We start from the raw sequence: 17215 nt of genomic DNA on the forward strand, positions 1-17215 counted from the left end.
TAGAGTTATTATCCCAGATGTAAAACTATAGTAAAAACTGCAGGAATCAAAACAGCATGGTACTGGCACAAAAACAGACACAAAGATCAAAGTAACAGAATAGAGAGCCCAGAAATAAACCTATGCACCCATGGTCAATTAATTTATGACAAAGGAGGCAAGAATATATTGATACAATGGAGAAAAGATAGTCTCTTCAATGAGTGGTGCTGGGAAAACTGGACAGCTCCATGTAAGAATAAGATTAGAACATTTCCTCACACCATACAGAAAAATAAGCTCAAAGCAGATTAAGGAACCAAATCTAAGACCGTAAATAATAAAATTACTAGAAAATAATATACACAGAATACTCTTTGACATAAACCAGATCAATTCATTTTTGCATCTGTCTCATAAGGCAAAATAAATAAAAGCAAAAATAATGAACAGAACTTAAATAAACTTAACAGTTTTTACACAGAAATGGAAGTCATCCACAAAACGACAACCTACTGAATGGGAGAAAATATATGCAAATGATACGACTGACAAGGTGTTAGTACCCAAAATGTATAAACAGCTCATACAACTCAATATCAAACAACAACAACAACAGCCCAGTCAAAAAATGAGAAGACCTAAATATACATTTTGCTAAAGAAGACATACAGATGACTAACAGACACATGAAAGGATGTGCCACATCACTAACAATTAGAGAAATGCAAATCAAAACAATAATGAGAAATCACCTCATACCTGATGGAATAACAATCATCAGAGTCTACAAATTACAAATGTTGGTGAGGATGTGGAGAAAAGGAAACACTTTGTAAACTCTTGGTAAGAATGTAAATTGGTGCAACAACTATGGAATATTGTATGGAGATTCCTCAAAAAACTAAAAATAGAACTACCATATGATCCAGCAATTTCACTCCTGAGTATTTAATCAGAAAAAATAAACACTCCAATTTGAAAAGACACACACACCCCAATGTTCATAGCAGCATAATTTATAATAGCAAAGCTATGGAAGCAAACCAAGTGTCCAACAACAGACAAATGGATAAAGATGTGGTAGATATATATAATGAAATATTATGCAGCCATAAACAAGAATAAAATCCTGGCATTTGCAGCAAGGTGGATGGACCTAGAGAATATTAAGCTCAGTAAAATAAGTCAGACAGTGTAAGACAAATGGTGTATGATATAACTTATATGTGGAATCCAAAAAAATAATATAAACATGAATATAGCAAAACAGAAACAGATTCATATATACAGAAAACAAGCTAGTGGTTACCACAGGGGAGAAGAAAGGGGGGAGGGTCAAGTTAGGGGTATGGGATTCAGAGACACAAACTACTATGATAAAATAGATAAGCAACAAGGATATATTGTATAGCACAGGGATTTATAACCATTATCTTATTAAAATTTTTAATGGAGTATAATCTGTAAAAATACTGAATCACTATGCTGTACAGCTGAAACTACTGATAATATATTATTGTAAGTCAACTATACTTCAAAATGAAATAAAAAATAAATTTTATTTGCATAAATTTGTTGATAATATTCTTTTATTTCCTTTTAAATATCTGAATTAAATTTTGATATTCTTTTTTTATTACTGGTATTGGTCATATTTGACTTCATAAATTCTCTTCATTTTTTCCAGAGGTTTATTCAATAATCACAATTGCCTGAATCAATTATTAAATAGCATGTGTAAAAGTCATTGTTTTTCTGATTCATTAAATTATACCGCATTTATTGGCTTGCATTATTCTGTGAAGAAAAAAATTTTTTACTCTTGCTTTCTGAAACGACAAAATGTCCTGCACTCACACTGTTATATTTCTACCTGGAACCTGTAGTTAGACATTTCTCCATGGAGTCTCAGTTCCTTTTAAATAGAAAGAGAATTACAATCTAATCTCTAGTTGTTCTCATCACTAATTGGCTATCATTGCTTTTGAGCACTTTTAGTAGACAACGTTAAGAGATATATTTAAAAGCCATGCATTCATTCTAACACCTTGAATTCAAATCTAACACAATTGGATTTGTCCTCAGATTTCCCCACCCTATATTTGTTTTTCCCTTCTCTCATAATTGGTTACAAAAACTAGCAATAATTTTACTCCTTTGCTGTATCCTACAATACATGCAAAAATAGTTTCAGAATTATGATATTTATAAAATTTAAGACAAACTTACTATGTAAACTTCAAAATTTTTCTACAGATTTGTTTTGTTTTCTTTTCCTTTTCTGAATTACCCTCCATACTTTTGTGGGTTTGCTTAGCCATATCATCTCTAAAATAAATTTATCTAGCTCTAGAAAAGAAGTTTTATAGTTTTTAATATAATTATCAATATATAAAATATATAGTTTCACAAAAAGAGAACAGACATCTTTATAAAGTTGACTCATCCTATCGAAGAATGAGATGTTTTTTCATTTGGCTCTAACCTACTTTTGTGTCTCTCAGGGATATTTAAAAATGTTCCTTATAGATATTTTTCACATTTCTTATTATGCTGCTTTCCTAGGTATTTTTAATTTTTGTTACCACAATGAAACAGTATTTTCTCTCCCTTTATATAATCAATTTATTGTTTGCATATATAAATGCTACTGATTTTTACTTATGACTTTATTTTTTTAATTAATTAATTAATTAATTTTTGGCTGCATTGGGTCTTTGTTGCTAGGTGCAGGCTTTCTCTAGTTGCAGTGAGTAGGGGCTACTCTTTGTTGTGGTGAGCAAGGTTCTCACTGTCGTGGCCTCTCTTGTTACAGAGCATGGCCTCTAGGTGTGCAGGCTTCAGCAGTTGTGGCTCGTGGGCTCTAGAGCACAGGCTCAGTAGTTGTGGAGCACAGGCTTAGTTGTTCCGTGGCATGTGGGACCTTCCTGGACCAGGGCTCAAACCTGTGTCCCCTGCATTGGCAGGTAGATTCTTAACCACTGTGCCACAAGGGAAGCCCTTATGACTTTATCTTAAATCAAACTTATTGAGCTATCATTGTGAAAAATTTAAGTGCACAGTCCATTTTGATCTGCTTTGACAAATATAATCACCTGGAAATGATCATCAAAACCAGATGTAGAACATTTCCTTCACACCAGAAAATTGCCTCATGCCTCTATGTGGTTAATCTCCCCACTCCCAGCAGCAGACACAACCATAGGCTGTCACTGCAGGTTAGGTTTTGCTTGTTCTTGAATTTTGTACAAATACAATCAAACAAATGGTGTCACAGAGATGCAAACACCCTAATCCTCAATAACTGTGAATGCTGCCTTACGTTGCAAAAAGGAATTTGTCAGTGACAAGAAACACAGTCTGGAGAGGCACCACACACACTGTGATGAGCTATAACATAGGGATGGAGTAGAGAGGAGACACAGCCATACACAACATGATTTTGAGTGAGTTCCAGCTGTACATTCTAACACTTGAACAAGGAGAAACAGTCATCGTTTCGTGTCTGGTTCCTTTTTGTCACTGTAATGTCATTGAAATTCATCCATGCTGTTACCTGTTTTAATGCTGAGGAGTGTTTCACTGTGTGGTTATAACACAGCATATTTATCCATTCTTCTATTGATGGATACTCATTTGTTCTAAGCATATGACTATTATCAATAAAGTTGCATTTTGGAATCATGTGCTTTCATTTATCTGTGATAAGTGACAAGTAGAATAGCTGGGTCATTAGGTAACTTTATGTTTAATTGTATAAACCATGGCCAAGTTGCTTTTTATAAAGTAGTTGTGTAATTTTATACTATCATCAACAATGTAGGGGAGTTCCAGTTACTCCATCATTTCTGGCCATGGACTCCAGTCTTTATTTTAGCCAATCTGTGATGGTGTCTCATTCTTCTTTTAATTTACAATTCCCATTTTTATATTTTATTTGAATTTATATATCTCATTTTATATAGTATTTGTTCATTAAAAATGTGAATCCCAAATACAACAATTAAATAAATAATTAAAATTCATATTGGGGTTCTTTTTCTTTTTACTAAATTGTAACAGGTCTTTATATATTCTGAATAGAAGTCCTTTAACATGTGTATATACTGTCAATATGAGCCAGTATCTTGCCCTGTCATTTTCTAAATGATATTCTTTCAAATTTTATTTTTCCAACAATTGGAAACTCGTATTAGAAATACAGTTGCTGTTTTCCATCTTTTTTTCTCTCTGAATGAAGACAGTTTTATATTTTTTTCTTTTCAATGTAGATATTTATTTTCCTTGTCTAATTGCATTTTGTCAGCATTTCATAAAATATTTAATAAAATGATGAAAGTAGACATCCTTACATTGTCCCTAATCTTAGTGACATGTGTTCAACATGTAACATTCAAGTATGATAGTACGACAAGTAGATGTCATAGATGTTTGTATCAGTTTTCAATTGATACATAACAAATTGCCATTTAGCAGCTTTGAAACTTATCCTAAAATTACATAGGCCAGAAATTCAAAACAGGTCTCACTGGGTTAAAATCAAGGTGTTGGTATGGCTGTGCTCCTTTCTGGAGTTTCTACGAGAGGATCTTCTGGTTTAATTTCAACTTCTTTTTCTAGCTCCTTAAGGTGGAAATTTAGATCACTGAAATTAACATTTTTCTTTTCTTTCAAAATGTCATGTCCTTATGAGACTGAGTCATCTAATCCATGAAGTATGTGCTATCATTCAAGTTTTTTTTTTCCTTTTGGGAATGTTTGCACATATCTTGTCATGTTTCATGCCTCCTGTTATTGTACTTTTTTTGTTTCCATAATAAAACTTATTTCCAGGGCTTCCCTGGTGGCGCAGTGGTTGAGAGTCCGCCTGCCGATGCAGGGGATGTGGGTTCGTGCCCTGCTCCGGGAGGACCCCACATACCGTGGCTGGGCCTGTGAGCCATGGCTGCTGGGCCTGTGCCTCTGGAGCCTGTGCTCCGCAACGGGAGAGGCCGCAACAGTGAGAGGCCCGCGTACTCCCCCAAAAAAGAAACAAGTGATTTCCTCTTGCTTTATGTCAATGAATTAAGATTTTATTTTGAACATATGAAGCCTATTGCTTTTTTTGCTGATTTTTTAAAAATTTGTGAGTGTTTTTTTTCATTATTGTAGAAAGTTTATTCAATTATTTTTGAAAACTCCAATTATTTAAATAGTTTAATTTTAAAGATTCTATGGAAAATGTGGCTCTCTGCCTTTTTGTGTGCTTACATGTCTGCATTTAATATGAAGTTTTTATTCTTGATATTCTAGATATTGTGGATTGTCTTTCTCAATTTCCATTTCTCCCTTCCTTCTCAGAGAAGTTGGAAAGCTACAACTTTATTTCTCATATTTGCTTGCAGCTTTGGGTCTAGAATTAAGAAAAATCCACAAATTAGTAACTTGTGAGTAGTTTTAATATTGGTTTTCTAGGTATTTTTCCAGTCGTATTATTGTATAATTACTCAATAGAATATTTTAAACATTTGATTCTAATTTTTATAACTCTAATTGTTTTTCTCATATTTGAATATAGTAGCTACATTTTCCAAAATGTTAAATCATACTCGACATAGTTGCTTTTCTTTTCTTCACATCTAAGTGAAAAAGTCTCTAGCATTTTCACATTAAATAAATTGCTGGCTTTTGAGCTAGGTATATATATGTATTTTATATGTTAAAGGTATATCAATCAATTTTATTGAGTATTTTGAATATGAATGAATGTTTAAAGTTTTGACAGCATTTTTAACAACTATGGGGAAAACCCTACCATTTTTTTCTAAGATGAATTAATATGTTGAATCATAACAATGGTGTCCTAGCAATGAGCCAATTTTACATTTCTGAAATAAATCCTTCTTCATATTGGTGTGTTATCTGTTTACCATGCAGTTGAATTCTGTTTGCAAATATTTTACTTAGGGATTTTACATTTTTATACCGATATGAAATCTTTATTTTTGCTATGGTTATCAGGTTGGAATGTCAATGGTATCCTCTCTTCATGGCAAGAAATTGAATTTTTCTTCTTCTTCTCTGGAACAATTTGTGAATTATTAGAAACTCTGCCTTAGAAGGATTTATAGAACACTTGTGTAAAAACCCTGTGCTTGCTGATTGTTTGTGGAGGCTCTTGGATAAGTTTGGATGAGTTTTTCTTTTTTTTTTTTCAGTTGTAACATAGTATAATTTCCTCAGAAATTATCCATATCACCTGGGTTTCCAAATTGATTTCCAAAGAGTTACTCAAATTAATCTCATATTTAAATATTTTTCTGTTTAAATCATTATTCCCACGTATGCTAGCTTTACATATTTATGTTTTCTCATTTTTTATTTGTTATATATGTAATAGTTTATCCACGTTGTTTAAAGTTAAAGGATCAGCATTATGATTTATTTTGCAGTTCTCTGATTTTCCTCTTTTCTGCATTAATTATAGATGTTGCCTTTATAATGTCTTTCCTTCTTTAATTTACTTTTTTCTTTTGGTTCCCATGCTTTTTGAATTGGGCATTTATTTTTTTTTTATTTTCATTATTTCAGTTGTATTCTTATAAGTATCTAAGGCTATGATTTCTTCTGGAGCTGCTTCATTTTAATGCATAAATTTTGATTTGTGAGTGCATTATTATTGCTGTTTTAAGAAAATATGAAGATATGAACTTTTATATATTTAGAATTAAACATTGATTAATAGAGTTATAAAATTTTCAAATATATGTGACATTTTTGTTGATTTTTGTTATTACTGCATGGTTGTATTGCATGGGATATTCGTATTTTCTATCCCATAGAATTTAATGAGGTTTTCTGCATGAAAATTAACTACCAAAAATTCTTGTGTTCTATGGAAATGTTGAAAAGTTTTCTTTAAAAAAAAAAGGTGCATTCACTATTATTAGGATATGAAAATCATATATACATACGTATACATATATATGTATACATAAGATCTATCTTACAGATTTTTATTGTTTATGTCTTCTATATTTTAGTTAGCTGTTTCTGCTTTATGAAATTGATACTGTGTTTATCCAAAGTATACTGTGTATTTTATAATATTTATTGTACTTTTTCTTTATGTGATTTGCTTTTCTTAAATTTTATTCATTATTCCTTTTGGTGCATATGAAGCTTCACATTTTTGTGCAAATGGAAAACTTTGCTACTTTTGATAATGTACTGAACTCTATTTTTGCTTATTTTAGTTTCTACTATTTGTTTAATTACTTTAATAATATTACTTGAAGCTTACAATATAACAAATAATATTATTTAGAGGCTCTACCATAAATTAATACAACATTTATCTTTCTATCACTTTTTTCTTCCAATTTTAACTTTTTTTGTTTCATTAAATCATAAAACATTTAAATACCATTCTTACATTCCAAATCTACTTCTTTTTAAATCTGACATTTACAATTAAATTCAGGTGATGGTTACTACCAGGCATCTTCCCTCAGTCATTTCTTAGTGCATTAAGCAAGTTTATGTCAGATTCAAGTTTCTATGAAGTGCTTTTGCAAGTACTTTCCTGGCATTAGAGAAATGCATATTAAAACCACAGTGGGATACCACTACTCATATATTAGAATGGATTAAAAAAAAACACTGAAAATATTGAGCTTTGGCATAGATGTGGAGTAATTTTTAGACACTGCAAATGAGATTGCAAAATGGTGCAGCTGCTTTGAAACAAAGTTAGGCCATTTCTTAGAAAATGAAACACACTTATTATATAACCTAGCAATCACACTTCCAGCTATTTACACAAGAGAAATGAAAACCAGTATTCAAAGATGATAGAATGTCTTGGCTACTCTTTGACATTTTATTTCCCTATAAAGTTAGAATTTCTTTGTCAATTTTAATCAATTTAAATCAGTCTGGGGAGAATTGACTTCTTTATAATTTTGAGTCTTCATATTAAAAGTTATTTTTAAAATATTATACTGCTTTTACTAGTATAATACTACTTCTGTATTTTTACAATACAGAATTAACTCATGTATTTTGACCTTTTATTCAATAACCTTGACAACTAGTGATATCTTCTAATAATTTATATGGAAATTGTTTTTCAGGTTTTTACATACATAAGCATGTCTTCTATAAAACAAGATTAATCAAATCAGGGATTGATTTGCCTAGAAGCTGCCTTGTTGATGCAATTCAGTGTTGGATTAGGATGCCAGGGCACCTCTCCTTCTTTGTAGAGATCACTTTTTGCCACATTAGTCCCAAGACCGGGTTCACATTTTTGCTCAGCTTTGCAGCTTTTTAGCACCTCTACTGGAAGAAGAAGCCAACAGGCAATACTAGAATTGTCAGAAACTTCTAGAGGAAATATGGCCCCAAATACTGCCTACATCTTTCTCTTAATTTCTTTAGTATTTCAAGCATAATTTTCAGCTTTCAAATAACTTAATATTACAAATTATGAGACAAATCAAATTTTTGTGTTACCAGATAGAACACATGAAAAGATCATAGTGTCCTATATGTGATATTCTTGCCCAGTTCCAATGGTGAGTCAAATCATGAGAAAACATTTGAAATGAAAAACATGAGACATTTTGCACAATGACTAGCTTGTAATCTTCAATACTGTCATAATGAGGTAATCATTTCTATACATTCTTGGTGATCAGTGGTATCCTTTTTCTAGAATGGCTAGGTGTAAAAAGTGAGGTCAAGTTTACAGCTTCTAAAATCACACAATCCTCCATATCTTGCAGAAATCCTTTAAATTCATAGGCAATGAGCTCTCTAGAAATATATGGGTCACAAAGGAAAATTCTTTCATTAAAAATAATTTGCTGAATGACTTTTCATATAAATACATTCACAAGGCAGAAAAAGAAAAATAAAATACGGCAATGTTTTGTTGTTTTGTTGCTGTTTGTTTGTTTATTTTCCAAGGTATTTAGTCAGTAATTTCTTAGAAAGGTCTCCATGAGAATTTTCAACTTTTTCACAAGTTTCCTAGCTTGGGATGAATTAGAGACTGCAGGTCTGACTGCTTTTCAATAATAGTCATCCCATGCTCTGGTAGCCTCTGACACACTGTGTCTGACTCTTTACTATGTGACAAAGAGGGATCCAACCTCTAGATGCTTCTCCAAACATGAAAAATCCTGGAATACATGGAAGGAAATCAGCTAGGGTTAACTAAGTCAAAACAGCAACCACTGAAGATGATATTCATTTTCACACACAAAAAAATGAATCAACACAGAAATACTTTTATCTAGGCATAGAAAGTGTTGGAATGTATACAAAATCAACAGCAAAGAAAGTAACTTGTTTACTAAGAAAATCAAGGAGATTTTCTTCTCTGGAACATTTACATGAACTCAAAGTTCCCAAAATTACATAAGAAATGATCAGATTCAATCTTCTGGGAGCAAAGATAAACAAATAAGCAAAATGCAGTGCAATTGACAATGATGATGCTGGAGTGTGCAACAAAAATTATTAAGTCATAAGACAAATGAATCTTGACCCCTAAGATTCTGAAAACATTTGATCTCATCAATTCTTTATTGACAGAGTTTCTTAAATGCTAATGGTTATTTAGGTCAATATTGAGTTAATCATGACAGGTGATCAATCAATTAATAGCAGTAGCAGATGTGAATATCTTGTAAGTACTATGGCATTAGTAATATAAAGCTTTTGATCTTTAAAGTGAAGGACTAGCAGGCCAAATAGTTATGAAATATGTTTAACAGTTCAGTGTTAGAAACAATGTTTAACCAGAGGGACAGTCCATTTGAAAGTGTTTCCTGAAAAAACCTTATTTCAAATGAAAAAGTATATTACATATCTTTAGTTAATATTTCTCTTATATTAAAATTAGAAAGGCCTAAGAAATTTACAAGCAGAGTAATTTCAAATTACATATTAAAGAAAGGAAAATATTTTATCGTTGCTCTTTTCTGACAAGAAATATTTTTAAATCATAAGATAATTTATAAAAAATCAATTTTTATTATAAAATAAAATGAGTGCTATGTAGAAAATTCAGAGCGTAAAGAAGCTAAATTATAATAATTCTACCATCTAGAGATAATTAATGAAAGCATTGTATTTTGTTAGGGAAAATGAACCTATTGATATCTTGCAATATTATCTTGTGAGGGAGACTCTTTAAATTAATTGCCTTTTCACATTCATGGCTTATTTCCCTTGTGACTCATTATTACCTATTTCTTAGAAATGTTACTCTTTGGGTTTCCCTGGTGGCGCAGTGGTTGAGAGTCTGCCTGCCGATGCAGAGAACACGGGTTCGTGCCCCGGTCCGGGAAGAAACCACATGCCATGGAGCAGCTAAGCCCGTGAGCCATGACCGCTGAGCCTGTGCGTCCGGAGCCTGTGCTCCGCAACGGGAAAGGCCACAATAGTGAGAGGCCCGCGTACTGAAAAAAAAAAAAAAAGAAATGTTAGTCTTTGTGAAATAAGCTATTGTCTGAGATATTTGATATCCACCAACCCACTCCCTGCCCATGCCTTAGTAGAGAACAATGCTTTGGGAGAGGAGAGTGATAAAAGCTGAGACTCAGAGAAGATTGAAATTGATATTCTATGTTTCTCTGGGAATCTCATGTTTGCCTATATGATCCAGACTAAAAAGAAAACATGACTTCCATGATAAACAAATATATTATCCCTTTGCTTTTATTATTAAAGATGAATGGCATATTCAAAATTCAAAGTGACATATTCAAAAAGTAATTAGGAGCACAATTGGAGATATTGGCCTTGTTGATAACAGCAGACTAGAGAAACCGTAGCAACTCCTCTGCTGAGGAAATTGATCAAAATATTTAAAGAGTAAAAATATGCATGGATAAATAATGAATTATTATAGAGATCATTATCTGGATGGGGAAGAGTTACTGAGTGAAGAGGAGTGGCTAAAGCAGGTCAGTCAGTTTCCTAACTAGAGCACTTTTACACTTGGCTTGATATCTGAGAATATAGGGGAGAGCTGGAAACCTCTGGGGAATATATTGTCAAAGGGACTATAACCCAATTATGAATTATTTTGATCCCCAAAATAAAATTAATTGAGTTGGCCTAAGATTGCTAGTAACAAGGTACCAGGAATACACAATACTCTATCTTTAAGAAAATAATATCCTAGGCCTCATAATTTCTATAAATAATTTTGAAAAGACAACGCCTATACAGTCTACAAAGACTGTAAGAAGAGAAAAAGAAGGACATTGTATAATGATCAAAGAATCAATCCAAAAAGAAGATATAAAAGTCATAAATATATATGTACCTAACATAAGAGCACCTAAATACATAAAGCAAATATTAAGAGAGATAAAGAGAGATATTGACAGTAACATGATAATAGTATGGGACTTTAACATCCCACTTTCTTCTAGGTTGTCCAAAATATTGGAAATTTTTCTAGAAACATACAGCCTACCAAAATTGAGTCAAGAAGAAACAGATAATTTTAATGGACCAATCGCTCAAAATAAAATAGAATCTGTAATAAAAAAAAAAAAAAAAAGAAGTCCCTGCAAACAAAAGTTCAGGACTGGAGGACTTTACTGGGGAATTATTCCAAACATTAGAGAATAAGTAACACCTATCCTTCTGAAACTATTCCAAATATTTGCAGAGAAAGGAAGGCTTCCAAACTCATTCTCTAAGGGCAGCATCACCCTGACACCAAAACCAGAAAAAGATATCACAAAAAAAGAAAATTATAGGCCAGTATCACTGATGAACATAGATGCAAAAATCTTCAACAAAATGATAGTAAACCAAATTCAACAATACAGTAAAAGGATCATACACCTATGACCAAGTGAGGGTTATCCCAGGGATGTAAGGATGGTTCAATATCTGCAAATCAATCAATGTGATAACATTAACAAAGTGAAAAACAAAAATCATATGTTCATCTCATTAGATGTGGAAAAAGCCTTTGACAAAATTCAACAATAATTTATGATAAAAACTCTCAACAAGATGGGTATAGAGGAACATTTCTCAACATACTAAAGGTCATATATGATAACCCCACAGCTAACTTTATACTCAATGGTGAAAAGCTGAAAGCATTTCCTCTAAGATCAGAAGCAAGACAAGGATGTCCATCTCAACACTTTTACTCAACTTAATATTGAAAGTATAAGCTACACTAATCAAATAAGAAAAATAAATAAAAGAATACAAGTTGGAAAGAAGAAGTAAAACTGTCACTGTTAGCAGATGACATGATACATACATAGAAAATATTAAAGAAACTACAAAAAACTATTAGAGCTCATCAATGGATTTGGTAAAGGTGCAGGATACCAATCTAATAAACAGAAATCTGTTGCATCTCTATACACTAACAACAAATTAACAGAAAGAGAAATTAAGAAGACAATCCCATTTACAAGAATAGAGTGCTTAGGAATAAGTCTAACCAAGGAAGTACAAGACCTGTACTCAAAAAGCTATAAGATGCTGTTGAAAAAAATTGAAGAAAACATAAACAAATGGAAAGACACAGTGTGTACTTGGATTAAAAGAATTAATATTGTTAAAATGACTATACTACCCAAGGCAATCTACAAATTCAAAGAAATCCCTGTAAAAATGCCAATGGTATTTTTCACAGAACTAGAATATACAATTCTAAAATTTGTATGGAAACACAAAAGTTCCTAAATACTCAAATCAATTATGAGAAAGAAAAACAAAGCTGGAGGTATCATACTCCCTGATTTCAAACTATACCACAAAGCTATGAAACAATCAAAACAGTATGGCACTGGCACAAAAACAGGCACATAGACCAATGAAACAGAATAAAGAGCCCAGAAATGAACCCCCATTTAATGGGCAATCAATTTAGGATAAAGGAGACAAGAATACACAATAGGGAAAAGACAATCTCTTCAATAAGTGGTGTTGAGAAAACTGTGCAGCTACATGCAAAGGAATCAAACTGGACTACTCACTCACACCATGCACAAAAATAAATTCAAAATAGATTAAAGACTCAAAGTAAGACCTTAAGCCACACAGTCCCTATAAGAAAACACAGTCAATACACTCTTTGACACTGATCTTAGTAATATTTTATTGGCTATGTCTCCTCAGGTAAGAGAGACAAAAGCAAAAATAAACAAAAGGGACTAGATTGGGCTTCCCTGGTGGTGCAGTGGTTGAGAGTCCGCCTGCCGATGCAGGGGACACGGGTTCGTGTCCCGGTCCGGGAAGATCCCACATGCCGCGGAGCGGCTGGGCCCGTGAGCCATGGCCACTGAGCCTGCGCGTCCGGAGCCTGTGCTCCACAATGGGAGAGGCCACAACAGTGAGAGGCCCGTGTACCACAAAAAACAAAAACAAAAACAAACAAACAAAAAAAGGGACTAGATTAAACTAAAATGATGGAAACTATCAGCAAAACAAAAGACCAGCTACTTTGAGAGAAGATATTTGCAAATAGTATATCTGATAAGGGGTTAATATACAAAAATATAGAAATATCTCATATAATGCCAAAAATCAAATAACCTAATTAAAAAATGGGCAGAGGATCTGAATAGACATTTTTATAAGGAAGACATACAGATGGCTGACACATGAAAAATGCTCAACATCACTAATCATCAGGGAAATGCAAATCAAAACCACAATGAGATACCACCTCACATATGGTACAATAGCCACTATAAAGAGGACAATAAATGACAACAATAAATGCTGGAGGGGGTTTGGAGAAAAGGGAACCCTCTTGCACTGTTGGTGGGAATGTAAATTGATACAGCCACTATGGAGAACAGTACGGAGGTTCCTTAAACAACTAAAAGTAGAACTACCATACGACCCAGCAATCCACTACTGGGCATATACCCTGAGAAAACTATAATTCAAAAAGAGTCATGTACCAAAATGTTAATTGCAGCTCTATTTACAATAGCCAGGACATGGAAGCAACCTAAGTGTCCATCAACAGATGAATGGATAAAGAAGATGTGGCACATATATACAATGGAATATTACTCAGCCATAAAAAGAAACGAAATTGTGTTATTTGTAGTGAGATGGATGGACCTAGGGTCTGTCATACAGAGTGAAGTAAGTCAGAAAGAGAAAAACAAATACTGTATGCTAACACATATATATGGAATCTAAGGGAAAAAAAAAAAAAGATCATGAAGAACCTAGGGGTAAGACAGGAATAAAGACCCAGTTTATATTTTATTTCAGATTATTTATTTTCCATCACTAGAAGTTATTTTGAAGTTATTACAAGTTCTGGATTCCAAACAAAAATTAACAGGCATGCAAAGAATGAGGGTGATATGACTCAATCAATAGATTCTGAAACTACAGATATAACGACACTAACAAACAAGGACATAAATCAAGTTATAAATATGTTCTATGTGTTAAAGAAGGATGAAAACCATAACCATGGTAAGACTCCTTGTCTCAAAATCTACTAATAGTAACATAGTCACTACAGCTTTCTTAGGGTTAGTGTGGCTTATCTTTTTTTCCATCTTTAAATATTAAACCATCTTTGTCTTTAAAATAAAAGTATGTCTTCTTGTTGTTTTTATCCAGTCTGACATTATCTCCAATTTATTTTGAGTTGTTCTTTACATATAATGTAATCATATATGTTTATATGGGTTTAAATGTACCATCTTTCTTGTTTTCAATTTGTCTAATATATATATATTTTTATTATTTCCTGGTTTCTTTGAATGAGTTGTTACTTATAGTATTCTATTTTAAATGCTAATGGACTTTAGCTATATCTCTTCCGTTTTAATGTATTTGCATATGTATTAATTGTTCTAAATTTATGACAGTTTTTCATGAATTAGTATTATAACACTTCACATATAATGTAAAAACCACCCCCACTAGGCTTTTGTGTCATTGTCATTACACGTATTATATCTACATGTATTATAAACTCTGTAATATATGGTTATTAATTTGCCTTTAAACAATTTATTTTCCTGTAGAGAATGTAAGATATATGAACATTAGACTGTTCTGTATCAATATGTGTACATATTCAGTGCTCTTCATTCCTTTATTTAGATCCAAATTTTCATCTTTTATCATTTTCCTTCAACCTAAAACCTCCCTTTAAAATTTTCTATGCTGAACATCTATCTGCATGGTAAATATCTTTTCAAATCTTGTATATCAAAAAATCATTTTACTTAATTTTCATGTTTTAAAATATATTCTCTCTATACGGAAAAATCCTAGTTGAATAGATTTTTTTCCCTTACTTCACTCCATTTTTTTTTGACCTGCATTCTTTTCAATGAGAATCAGTGGATTTTAAATTACTATTCCCTCTGTGTTATTGTCTTCTTTTACTCTAGTGAGCCCTGGTCTGGTTTTTGGAGACCTTTCCTAGATTGGGATTTGTTGAGCCTCTTGTATGTGTGTGTGTGTGTGTGTCTTTTTTTTCCTCTAATTTGGAATAAATATCACCTATTACATATTCAGGTTTTTTTCTACCCCAGTTTCTCTTTTTCCTCTTCTTCTGAATCTCAAACTGCATGTATGTTTGATAATGGTATTGCCCTCAGGTGGTCCAGTTTTTGTTCATTTTCTTCACTATTTTTTACCTATCTTCATCCCCTTAAATCTTTTTATCTGCAGTTTCCAATATGCTGTTAAGCTCACTGAATGATTTTTTTCCCACATATTCTACTTTCCAGTTCAAGGATTTCAATTTTGTTCTAATATTTTCCTACTGATATTATACTCTCTTCACTAATTATATTTGTCATTTTCTTTACTTCCGTAAGTAGGAATATAATACGTGTTTTAAAATAGAGAACAAATGTAAAAATAGAGAACTGTAAAATGTAAAAACTGTAAAATGTAAAAACTGTAAAAATGTAAAAAAATGTAAAATAGAGAACAAATGTATGGACACCAAGCGGGAGTGGGTGGTGGTGTGATGAACTGGGAGATTGGGATTGACATATATACACTAATATGTATAAAATGGATAACTAATAAGAACCTGCTGTATAAATAAATAAATATAAAATAAAATAAAATAACTGCCTATTTCAATATTGCTATCATTTCTGGGTCTGTTTATATGCTCTTTTCCTGGTATGTAATATATTAGCCCCAACTTTGGGTACAGTGTTTTAAAGAACTGAGATTTATTTGTGTTTTATGCCTTTAAAAGATGTTGATTTTTTTTTCTTTCTTGGAAGGCAGTTAATCTCCACTGACCATTTTGATGCTTGTTTTTAGGCCTTGGCAGGAAAAGCACATGAGTTTGACTTGGTATTACTCTGATACAAGGCGTTCTGAGGGTCCAAGCCCCACACCTCTGTTTCTCTGCAGTTTCCACCTTTGGAATTTCTGTTCACCTTACAGTTACCTAGTGACTGTTCTCTTCCAGGTCACAAAACAGGTCCCTTTTCATGGACAGCTAAGCATGCAGTCACTGACTTCGTGACATCTCTGTGAATTCTGTGTAGCCCTGTCTCCGTGAAGGCGGCACAGAAGCCGGTGGCTCAGTCTCGCAGAGGTCTCTTCTCTACCCCTCAGCTCTGCAGGATTGTTTTACTGTTAGGCCCTTCCTTCCTGGGCTTCAGTTTGGAATGTACTTCTAGCCAGAATGCCACTTTGATATCTTGCCTGTTTCCCATTTCTCAGAGGTCACATTATCTAATCTCTGAAAAGACTGCTTTCATATTCTCTCCAGGTGCATAGTTTTCAAAGGCAGAATGGCTTGTCTGGTGATAGATACTTTATTATGGCCAGAATCAGATACGGTACTTGTCAGTTTTCTTTTTTTTAATATCAATGTTATTTATGACTCTAAAAGAAAAGTATGAAGGTATGATTCCTTATCTCATATTCTGTGGAAGAGCTAATGCAGTATTACTATTATTTCTATTTAAAGACTTAATAGAATTCACTATTGAAGTCAGATAAGTTTGGAAATTTCTTTTAAGGTAATTCTTTATTACAAATTAAATTCCATTAATAGATGTAGAACTATTAAGTAATTAAGAAATAATTACAAGAGCCCTGAAAAAATAGGTTTTTACAAAAGAAAAATGTTTGCCTTCAGACTTCCAAAAATCTTAATATCCACAGCTTCAAAGGCTTTTATATTGTGAAGCAAATATTCTATCCTCAGACAGAGTATCATTTATGTGTGGGAACAAAGGAA

This window comes from Lagenorhynchus albirostris, chromosome 8, assembly GCF_949774975.1.
Source record: "Lagenorhynchus albirostris chromosome 8, mLagAlb1.1, whole genome shotgun sequence".
Classification (NCBI taxonomy): Eukaryota; Metazoa; Chordata; class Mammalia; order Artiodactyla; family Delphinidae; genus Lagenorhynchus; species Lagenorhynchus albirostris.